Source organism: Sturnus vulgaris, chromosome 1 (genome assembly GCF_052056855.1).
Source record: "Sturnus vulgaris isolate bStuVul1 chromosome 1, bStuVul1.hap1, whole genome shotgun sequence".
Lineage (NCBI taxonomy): Eukaryota > Metazoa > Chordata > Aves > Passeriformes > Sturnidae > Sturnus > Sturnus vulgaris.
Genome location: NC_142243.1, coordinates 68,635,417 through 68,644,327, shown reverse-complemented (window position 1 = coordinate 68,644,327; position 8,911 = coordinate 68,635,417).

Sequence of the window (8,911 nt, the reverse complement as noted above, 5' to 3'; positions counted from 1 at the left end):
AAGCTGCCCTGCAGGTTCAGGACAACCATCTGCATTGTAAATGTGTTTTAACAACCGGGTAAAAACATCCTACATCACTTGGCTGGCATGGTGTGGGAGCTCCCTGAAAAAGCAGAATTCAAATCCGGCTCTCCAGCCCTGAGAATTGCTGCTTTAAGCATAAAGCCAGTTTTCTCCTCCCTCCCTGATGCTAGCATGTTCTCCAAGTCAGAGCCATTTGAGGGAGGCAGGGTAGAAAGAAAAATAACCACAACGGAATTTAAAAAAAAAATAAAAATATATATATATATCTATGCAGAGATGCAAAGATATATGTGAATACATGCATCTATATGATTTGGATCACGCACACACAAGGGTTTTGCGTAAACAAGATCTTTTAGGATTGCAAAACAACATATTTTTCCTTCGTGTCATTCTTAGAAAATTTTGGTTGAGATTTAAAAAAACCTCCATCAGTCTGTAACAGACAGGCAACACAGTAAAATCAATTCTAAGTGATGCAAATTGGCACAGTTATTTGAATAGTGTTATAGGCAGACATAATAATTGTTGCTGCCTGCCTATATTAAAACATTTCTGCTATACAAAGCCTTCCATGGGCTGCAGTTCCCCTTTCTTTAAGTAGTTGTCTGAGCTTGTTTGCTATTTATGGTAAAACAATACTGAACATTTTGCTGCCATGTGGGGTCACAGGACAAACATAATGACAGACAAATGAAAGCACAGGCAGACAAAACTGAGGGGTCAGTGTATAGATGTCTGACATTATATCTGGCTGGCTGGAAATGATTCCAAAAGTCAACATATGCAAGTACTTAAATGTGGCTTATATTTTCTCTTTGGTCCAGGGCCCTGACTTCCTTAACAGCAAACACTCGCAACCACACCATCTGTTGTTGAAGAGTGAGCAGTTTAATGAAGAGGATCCGATTCTTTCCATCTCACTTATTCCTTGGTGCCTGTTCCATTTTCTGGGCAGTTGTCTGAAAGTAATACAGAATTTCCTTTGGTTTCCTTGAGCTGTTATTCAGACTTTTAGTTCATTAGACTGGTGATTTGGGATGAAATCAAGGATGTCAAATACATTTTATGATTTTTAAATAATTTTGTTTTAAAAGGAAAGAGACCTGATCGAATCACTGAAGTATTATTGCCAGAGTAGCTGTACATAGATGTACCTGTGTATATGCAGCCTCTGTAGACCCCTCAACCCAACTTTCATCAATCTGTCCACAAAGGGACAACAAGGTGTCCCTGTGCTCTTCTTCATCTGGAACATTTCTTGTGAGCTTTGAGACCACGATTCAGAGTACATCTCCCACAACACATTCCCCACACTGACCCAGAGCACTCATATCTTGTGGGCTTTTGCCTTTCTCTGGTCAAAGGGCTTCATGTCCTTTCCCTGCAGTTTCCCAGTGCTCTCCTTTCCCACCACAAGCCTGACAGGAGGGAAAGGAGGACTTTTGCTCCAAGACATGATGATCCTCACTGAAGCTTTACCCAACCAGCAGCCACATCAGCAAACAAAGAGGGAGCCCATGAGCAACCAGAGAGGTTTAGTTTCCATAAACCCAAGCCATTTCTTTCTCTAACCCCATTGCACAGCTGAAGAAGCTTGACAGTCCAGGTGGAACTGGGGTTTCCATATTCCATCCCTGTCAGCTCCTCCCTGTGGCAGTTTGGCCTTACACTGCATTTGTGCCAGCAGGGGCCTTGTCCAGGCAAAGATATAACTGGATAAGTCTTTAATATTTGAGATGAAGATTCTCTCTCTGGCACCATGAAATAGGGCCTCAGATATGCCCCTTCACACAGTCCAGTTGTGTTTAAATTGGTTTGGAGGAACTGGGAATCCCGTTGGTCATAGCACCATTGATGGGAATGTATGGTTTGGTGGGACAAGAATAAGTGATATCTTATGCTAATTAATTTCTGTGTAAAGACTCCTACAGTAAAATGAGACATATGACTCACCTCCCTTAGCCCTAAGTGGCTCTGGATAAAATGTTTGCTTATCAGAGGAACAATCACAAGGGAAGAAGCACAGTCAACTCGCCCACCACGAGCATTCTCTTTTAACAGAAAGGCCTATCTTCTGTAGGAGGGCACAGCATTTTAGAGAAGATGGAAATTCCAAGGTAGCAATTACTTAATTCTTCAAATTAAAAACCAGAGGGAAAGAAAGAGTGTCAGGGGGAAAAAACATGTCTCGCTATTTAGCAAAAACAAGAGACATGCCCATGTCTCTGCACAGCTGAGATCCTGATCTAGGTGACAGTCTCAACATGGAGCTCCAAAACTGGAGGTTTATCTGGTTTTGCTTCAATGTCTCTTACAGATAAAAGCCCTGAACAAAGTCTAGGGAGCTCAAACATTGGCCTTGGGCCTATCTTTGGGCCAAACTCTCACACCTTATAAGGATATCACTTAAGAGGAAATAAAGATATAACAAAAAAAATGTTGGGTGGGCAGATGGATAAGAACTGAAAATTCCAGTCTAGACTGGAGTCTGCTGCAGGCTAAGTCACTGACAGTAGAGAGAAACAAAGGTTTAGGAGGAATAAACAATGAGCAATTCTGATTTATTGGAGACTGTTCAGGAAACACTGCTGTAAAGTCTTTCTCGTCTTGGATGAGTTAGCTAGAGACATGTTTCCTCTCAAAGCCTTTGTAGATTCAACAACATCACTAGGAAAATCCCAGAGTAACTGACTCTACTTTAGGTGCATATTTGGCTTTTTCTTCAGAAAGATATTAGTAGCAACACCAGTTTTGGACTACATATCTGGAAGGTCAGCTGTCTTTTTCTTCTTTGATATTCAGTTCATCAGAGATCCAAGTACCCACATTATGGCATCTCATGTTTTAAAAAATGCATCGATGTCCTTTGTAAAAAAGACAAAAGATAAGAGGAGACAGGCAGTTTGTAGGAAGAACCAACATGCAATAGGTGACTGTAGGGATTTGGGGATTTGGCTTGAATTAAGAGTGGGGGAAATACTGCTATGTAGCAAAGAATATAGCAGCATGCAGGCAGAAGGTGATACAGAGTTGAGGAAGCTGACATGCTTCTGGAATTTGGATCCAAGAAACACAGAATGCAGGAAAGGACACTCAGAAACATAAGACTGAGCCAGGAGTGATAAGAAGGGAAGAGTTTTGTGGAGGGAGGGAGAACAAGGAGATTACAAGTAAAGTAGTTGGTGTCTGTGGAGAGCAGAACACCATGCTGAAGCCAGAACTTTATATTTTAAGATATTTTTCATGAAAATATCCTTTCACTAAGATATCCAGCACCATAGAAATTAACCTTCAGATAAATGTATTTTGATAGGGATGCATTGGATGTAGAAAAGGGAGTTTGCAACCATGCAGGGGAATCAGGAAATAGTCCTAAGAGACTGAAATATCACTTTGCACGTGGATAATACTTACTGGTAGGTATCCAGTAAGGTGGTGGTGAAGCTGCAGAATATTTCATACAACAGTTCTGCATCCCTTTCACAAACAGGCTTTGCAAGGAAAGGCTGCAAGGACAAACATGCCCCAGTGCAATCCTAAAGGACTCGAGTTTTTAGAAGAAATCCAGTGAGACAACACTCAGCTGAGGATTAGCCATAAGGTTATCTACACCAAAACAATGTTGTTTCTGTGTGACTGGTATTACATAAAGAAGGGTTTAGCAGCTTGGGATTGTTAATTTAACATTTGCATAGCCAAGAATGAGGAAAAAACCACAATGTGGTGCAATTTATTGTTAGAAACCACTGCAAGGTATTCAGTTTGGGGGGAGTTTCCCTTTTTCTTCTTGTCACTTGTTCCTTATCTTTGTTAGTTTTTCTTTCCACGGTCACATGTTGTCCTCCCACTCAAGGACTTGATTTTCAGCACGAGCTATGCTGCTGATTTTACAGTCACTAGACTGTGCTTGGTTTCTGGTGTTACTCTGCTTCTTTCCATCACTACAGAGCTCCTTGTCAGAGAGGAACTATTATTTGCAATCCATGACCATGAAATAAGGACCATGAAGGGGGCACAAAGATGCTGAGAGGGCTGGAGCACCACTCACACACAGACAGGCTGAGAGAGCTGGGGTTATTCAGCCAGGAGAAGAGAAGGCTCCAAGGACACCTTGGAGCACCTTAGAGTGCCTAAAGGGAGCCTTCAAGGGAATTAGAGAATGACTTTCAAGAAAGGAATGCAATGATAAGACAAGGGGAAATGGCTTTAAATGGAAAGCGGGCAGGTTTGGATTAGATATTTTGAAGAAATTCCTTATTGTGGGGATGGTGAGGCACAGGAACAGGGTGCCCAGAGATGTTGTGATTGCCCCATCTCTGAAAGTGTTCAAGCCCAGGTTGGATGGAGCTCTGAGTAATCTGGTCAAGTGGAAGTTGTCCCTGCTCATGGCAGAAGGGGTTGGAACAGGGGTTGGCTTGCAGAACATGGCAGTTAATTTTGAGTAGGAACAGGATTTGAGGGGGAAATACCAGAACATGCATAGCTGGGCACCTACCCAGCATCATGGTCTTTTGGATAACAGCGTCTACTGTGGCAGCACATTTCTGTCTCCTTTTTGCTTTCACAAGTTTTTCCACACCTTTTATTCCTACCAGTCTTCTCAAAGAAAAGGTTGGCAATTATTCTTAAAAATAAAAACTAATCTTTTTTTCTCTCCCTCTTTCTCTCTCCTAAAAAGAAAGCCTTTTTCCTCCTGTTGTAGCAGAGGCATTTTCCACCCAGGGAATAGAACAACTGTAATCATTTACTTCCTCATCACCAAGGGAGGTTCAAATGCTTGTCTCCCCCAGGGCTGGAGAGCTCTCCTGATAAGGTTGTAAAGCATCACTTCCAGCGTGCTAAATATAAAGACCCTGCCCTTCAAGAGTATACATGGTGTTGTCAGTGGGTTGCTCAGGCAGGGTGCTCTCAGGCTACTCCAGTATTGCTTCACTTTGTGGGTTTTGGAGGAGGAGGAAGTCAGCTGCTCAAACCACAGAAGAGCTGAAGGCATTTTTAAAAAATTCCAGTTCAAATAGTAACCTAGGCAAGCAGTTTTAAGGTCACACATGGACACCTGGTGTGTCAGTGTACCTTCAAGGCCAGTTTGCTTTTTGCATTGCCCTTTTGGAACTTCAGCTTCTGAAGCAAGAGTCAGTTTGGCTTTGTAGAGCAAGTCCAATTTTTGGCTGTGCCTGTGTGCCTGGTTTATTTCAATCATCAATACTGCTTGAATGAAAGTACTCTATTGACTATTTATAGTTCTAAACAAGGAAAACAAATACTGTCTCTTCAGATGAGGTGCCAATGTCTCTGTAATTCCCGCAGTTGTAGTGCTATGATTGGAATTTGGTGCCAGATGCATGGATTCCTCAGACAAACAGCTTTCTGGCAGGAGAGAGGAAGATCTGGCTCTGGCAAGCCTGTTTATGTAAAAAGTTGCCATGTTACTGGCTCTTGTTACCTGCATTGGCTTGATTTGAAGAAGCAGAGAAGGCAGACACAAACTACTGGATAAAACAAAGCTGGCAAACCCCTTCATACACATGCACACCTTGTTATTCCCATTGGAACCCCTAAGTGATGCTGACAGGGCAGCTACAGACAGTCTTATTTAGACATCTCAGTTGTGAAAGATTATTTTATACTGATTTCCTTTCTTTCTTGCTGCCAGAGATGGTGCCCTTTGCACTCCTGACAAGGCACAGAAAGAGGTGGGGGTGGTGTGTGTGTCATGGTCACTGGACAGGATTGGCCAAAACAAGTCAGATTGTTTCCTAGACCAGAGTTTATGTGAACAGCTGCTAGATGAAGAAGGGTTGGCTTCAGAGCCTGGATTCCAGTAATCACTGGTGAGAGTACAGAAGAGTCTTCAAGAATAAGGAAGGGTTAGCAAATAGTAAACATGCTAAATCAGGTCACTCAGAAGAGGGTCTAAGTGAAGGCCAGAGAAAGGCATCAGCTTTCAGGATCAGATTGATTCTCACCCCCAGCCTAGCCTCCAAGCAGCTGAAATGATGAGAAATCAGTTTTTAGTTGATGAGGAATCAGCAAGTGACCTGTTGTTAAGCTCTGGGAAAGCTGGTATGGTCTGTTTGCTTGACCTTTTTCTTTCAGGAACTTGGCATGCGCATGAATGCTTTGAGAGTTTGCTGCTGGCCAGCCCCTGAAAGTCCCCCATCCTGACGTGAACCAGAGGTCATGCTGAACCCTGCTCACCCTCCCTGAGCATCCAGGAGCACCAGCCCCATTCAATCTTTTGGATCCTTTGTGTCCCACTCTCACATGGAGAGAGTTTTCAGAGTTGTCACAATTTGCATTTTCCTACTACTGCAGCAACCAGTGACTCCGCCAGCCAGGGCTCTGAGAGTCCCTCCTCAACATTCCTCCTGGTGCCTCTTCCTAGCTCACATCACCCATTGCAGGAAACCAGAAGACCCAGAAACCATGGTAGCTTTTACCACCTGATACTGCTGAAGGTCATGTTGAACCATGGGGTTTTAGCTGGTGGTTTACCTTGCAGTGGTGTGATGCTCAGGGCTCCTTGCAGACAGGGAGGTTTGGCTGTGGCCTGTCTCGAGAGTGCTCCAGTGGGAATTTCCTGGGCAATTACTGGCCTGTGGCTTGCCTGCTCCAGCATGTCTCATCTTCTGCCTGGCCCTCTCCTGCTTCTCCTAGTCTGCATCCTACCCAGCCCTTCTTGCTAAGGGTCAGTGGTGCTCCTGCCAGGCCACCTGGCCAGGGGAAGCCACAGACCCCACAGCAGGAGCCCCCACCCAAGCTTCCTCCAGCAGAACTGTGCTCTGGCCCTGCCTTGGAAAGTCCATCTTTCTTCTAGCAGAGTAGCCCCGACTGTGGGGTTTTCCCCTCCACAATTTTACTTTTTAAACTCATTTGTCAGTTCCTACATTCTGTTTTAAACAGGCTCCAGCCGGCTGAATCTCAGGGTACAAAGTGATTGAAGCATTTGCCTGGCACTACAGCATTCTTTCTCTGAAAATGGTGGTAGTGGTGATTCCAGAAGGATGTTTGACCAGGCACTACTGAAGCTAAAATTTGTCAATTCATAATTTTAACACTCTATGGAGTTTGTTGTTCAAAAGCATACACAGGAAATCTGAGCTGTTATTTTCCCCGTCTTTGATCAACATGCCAGCGTGCTGCTGTGAAATGAAACAGCGTAGCCTGACAGATGAGAATTTTCCCTCAAGGGCATTCTCCTAGGAAGGCAACACTGCTGATTTAGCAAGGAAATAAATCTTGACATATATGAATGCTGCTGTGTACATGCTTTTGTGGCACTTGGAAAAGAAATCAAAATAATTTAAAAATACAGAAATCTTCATTCTGCACTTCTTTAGCATTTGAACATTTTGTATGTGCTTGAAATTACCAACTATGAGTTAGAGGATGGAGCTGTGCCTTTATAACACCTGTAGCTTGGAACATCTCAACATGCTGCATTTGGAGCCCCTTGCCAACTGAGCTGTTCCTAAGTAGAGACCTTGGTGCAGCCAGGGGAGGATGAATGCCAGGGAGATACTGGTGGAAGTCTGGAACTTCACAGCTCTATCTTATTTATTAATAACACTCAACTGTAACTACTTTAGTACTTTATCTTCTCCAAATCTCCTACATGTAACCCTCTCCCAACAGGGCTGCTCTTAAATGCTGTTCTACCCTCAGGAGGTGCACGTCACTAGCAAGGCTCTGGCTCAAACTGACCCAGCAAGTCATGTTGTCTCTGAATGTGAGTTGTTCCATTGAGGTAGTTGTGGTGGCGATTTGAGACTACAGCCCTTTAAAATAACATTGCACACACCCAGTGGGATTATAGCAGCTGCACTGCAATTCTGAAGATAAATAAAAACTGAATGTTCCATGAGTTTTCTTGCCAAGGTGTGCCAGCTTTGGGTAGCAGATATTGGTACAGGAGCTGACTAATGTATGAGAGGTGCCAAATGAAGCTTTGTGATCAATGCTCCCGAGGAAGAAGGATAAAGGACACGCACTCCAGTTACTCCCACCATCTGTGCTGTTGTTTTCTGGTTTAGGACTTTGGGTTTTTTTTCCCCCACTGCCATCCATTGCAACATTCAAAGCATCTTAGGAAAAAAGAACAGTACTTCAGCAAACAAGACCTAACTTTTTCTGCAATATGACTAAATGGAATGTGGAGTTTAAAATTTCGTAGTTTCTTTTGCACTCTTCACAGCACTTGGCAGCTCACATGGACAAGACACAGTTACTCCTTGTAATAAAGTGTACTCGACCTACAAACACTGAGCAACCCAAGTCTCAGCAGCATTGGATGGCTAAGTAAAACTTCCCTAGCAGGGCATGATCAACTACATTTCAAGTAATGCTTCTGAAGAAAGAAGTTTGCAAACAAACCAAAGCTATTCTTGCATTGTTTTACACAATTTTTCTTACATATAAACCAAGTGAGGCTCTTGTGGTGATTTACAACACTGTGAAGGAGTGAGCTGCTGCTCAATTCTCAGAACAGGTGAACATTTCATTAAAAAACCCACAAACCTCTGTTTGTGACTGTTAGGAGACCCCTCCTAACTGCCAAAGTCCATCAGCCTTTGGCCTGTTGCTGCATGCTCTGCTTTGCCAATACTGAACCAGGTTTCCAGCAGCTTCAGGCAAGACTGCACCAGGCCAGGCTCCTGCCTGACTCAGACCTCACAGGCTGGGTTGGTGCACACAGCTTTCCAACACTGAACAGTGCATGTTTACAGAAGTCATAGGATTTGGCCAAATTCCACTACTGCCATATAACTGGTCTCAAATGCTACCTTTCTAACTACTGGAATTATTTTTATTAGCAAGGTTTAATCATACAGTCAATTTAATTGCAAGGACCTAGAGTTCATGCTTGCCTATTTTAACAGCTTGA